Here is a 2,819-nt window from a genome sequence, read left to right as displayed (position 1 = left end):
TTATTAAATGAATGCACACATGAGGGAGTAACTGTCATCGACCACAATGATTCCCAGGGAAAACAGCTAGGCTGTGATGATGGAAGCAAGGGTGGAGCAACCCTTGGGGGAATAGGCCCCCTGTGCCCCCTTTTTCCCCTCTCTTTGTCCACTGCTTTCAGTAAATAGGCATCTTTTCTTTTTAACCTCCCTGGTGTTGGGTGCTCAATTTGAACAGTTCCCATGGGTGGTGACTTCTTTAGTTAAACTTGGGAGGTCTTCTAAAACAGCTCCTCTATTCTTTATCCTGTTATTCTACAAATCCTTGCTACTCAGTGTGGTCTGTGGAACAGCAGGATCACCCTCACCTGAGAGCTGGTTTGAAATGCAGAATCTCAGGCCTGGCCCCAGACCCACTGAATCAGAGTCTGTGTTTTACCAAGATCCCCAGGAAATTCATCTGTCAATCAAAGTTTGAGAGGCTCTGCTATAAATGATTGTAAAGATGATGTTTTACCTCTTATAAGTAATAAAACCACAAGAAAAAGGAAAGACTGTGTAAATAAGTAATTGTTCACATCCGTGAGCTAGAAAAAGAAAGCATTGTGTGAAGGGATGCCCCAGAGACCCCTACGTCCCCCACCTAGTGAATCAGTCATTGGCACCTCATCCTTTGGGGTGAGACGTCCCCATTGGATGTGTTGTTCATGATGCTGACTGCTTGAGAAAGAGAACTGGTCCATGTCTTTGTGATGATCATATAGTAAGAAGAGGATTTGCCCTTTTCTTGATTTTAAATCCACTGCTGCACAACCGTTGTTTTTGAAGGTTAATTACAAATCTAATAGAAATTTTCTTAAGAAGAATGAAAGACTCCTTAATATAAAAGTATATATTTTATTTGAAATCCATTTTATGATCAGAACATTCTCTTAATAAAATAGTTTATTGCTCACCTGAGGGCAAGAATTCTTCAGGTACCAGGTGTCTTATTGTAGGAATATATAAATGCTCAGCACGAACCTGTGAAGTGCGATACTTTACAGCGTGTACTTGAACATGTATCAGAATCTCCCACAGAGCTCATTAAAACACAGGCTACGGGCTCCCTCCCCAGAGTTTCTGATTCAGTAAGTCAAGTGGGGCCCAAGAATCTGCATTTCCAATAGTTCCCAGGTGATGCTTGTGTTGCTGGTCCAAGCCACTCTACAAACCACTATGATAGAGAAACTTCAAAAATACTGGGCCTCTCTCATTAGAGTGGGTGAACCTCTGTCTGGCCCAAGAGCCAGCTTCAAGCCTTTGGCTCGATTTCATGTACATTGTTACATTATTGCTTGTTATTGCAACTTCAGTCCAGGAATTCATATATCTCTTGGGGGGAAGTCTGAGAGAGGCTGTAAGTTGTCCCTTGAAATCTCACTTCCCTTTGTCTATACAATAAGTTCCCTTTATATGAACCTTCAAGCTGTGAAGTTTCAAAGATGCAAATGTGCCCCTGTGTGCCAGCTGCTGTGCTGTACTACTGTACTATTCGAGGTACTGTAAGATTAAAAATGTTTTCTTTATTTTGTGTGTTTGTTTTTTATGTATTATTTGTGTGAAAAGTATTATAAACCTATTACAGTACAGTACTATATAGCCAATTGTGTTAGCTGGATACCTAGGCTAACTTTGTTGGACTTTTACAAACGTACTCTCGGAACGGAACTCGTTTGTATGTAGGGGACTCACTGTAGTGGTAGAAGCCCTGATATTTAGCTGGGCACCTGGCTCCCCAGAATAGTGACTACATTTCCTAGCCTTCCTACACCTAGATGTGACCATGTGACTATGCTGTAGTCAGTTATATGTGGGCAGGAGTGATGTGTGTAATGTCTGCATTACGCCCTTAAAGGGAAAGGACACCTTCCATTCCCCTTCTTCCATCTTGCTGCCCTGAATGTGGATATGATATGGGTACCATTTTGGACCAAGAGGAAAAGCCAACCAGCTATGCTAGAAGGAAATGGGATGCCTGACGAAATGGAGCTACCATACCACCCTGGACTGCTTAGTGGCTGAATTGTTAGGCTCGAAGTAATCACCTTTCTTATTGAGGCCACTCTTATTTTGGGCCTATGACACAGAAGCCCAACTGCTATTCTAACTAATGCCAGAGGATAGTGTGACAATTCTATTTACTGGAAAGATTCTATTTACTTTTGAAGATTTTTCAGGATACAGCACCACAAATGAGTTTGGAAGAGCAGAACAGAGAACTTATTCTTTGTTTTGTTGGGTTTTTCATTTTTAAGTGTTCAGAAGGAAAAATACCTGCCCACTTTAAAAAATAATTATGAAAAAGAGTAGGATGAAGCTTACAGAGAAAAAGGTCTAAAGCAGCTTAATGTTAATCCAGATCAAATGTCATAGAAATAGGATCTGAGCACAATATGTCTATTATCTCCACTCTTTTCAGGCCAAGAGCAATGCTTAAACGGTAAACCTATAGAACTGTCAAAGGAGGGAAATATCATAGTCTCAGTGTATTGTGACTTGAGGGAAAAATTGAAATAAAGTCTTTCATGGTAGCTTTATGAATAAAATAGAAAAATTAGGGTTGGACTTCGCTATGGTTAGACAGAATTGTGTCTGACTGATCAACTATACTTTTTTTTTTTTTTTTTTTTGCGGTACGCGGGCTTCTCACTGTTGTGGCCTCTCCCGTTGCGGAGCACAGGCTCCGGACGCGCAGGCTCAGCGGCCATGGCTCACAGGCCCAGCAGCTCCGCGGCACGTGGGATCTTCCCGGACCGGGGCACGAACCCGTGTCCCCTGCATCGGCAGGCGGACTCTCA

The sequence above is a fragment of the Monodon monoceros genome, unplaced genomic scaffold (assembly GCF_005190385.1).
Source record: "Monodon monoceros isolate NGI ecotype Baffin Bay Population unplaced genomic scaffold, NGI_Narwhal_1 Super_Scaffold_3, whole genome shotgun sequence".
Taxonomy (NCBI): domain Eukaryota; kingdom Metazoa; phylum Chordata; class Mammalia; order Artiodactyla; family Monodontidae; genus Monodon; species Monodon monoceros.
The sequence above is the reverse complement of the archived record's forward strand: the minus strand, read 5'-3'. Positions refer to the sequence as shown.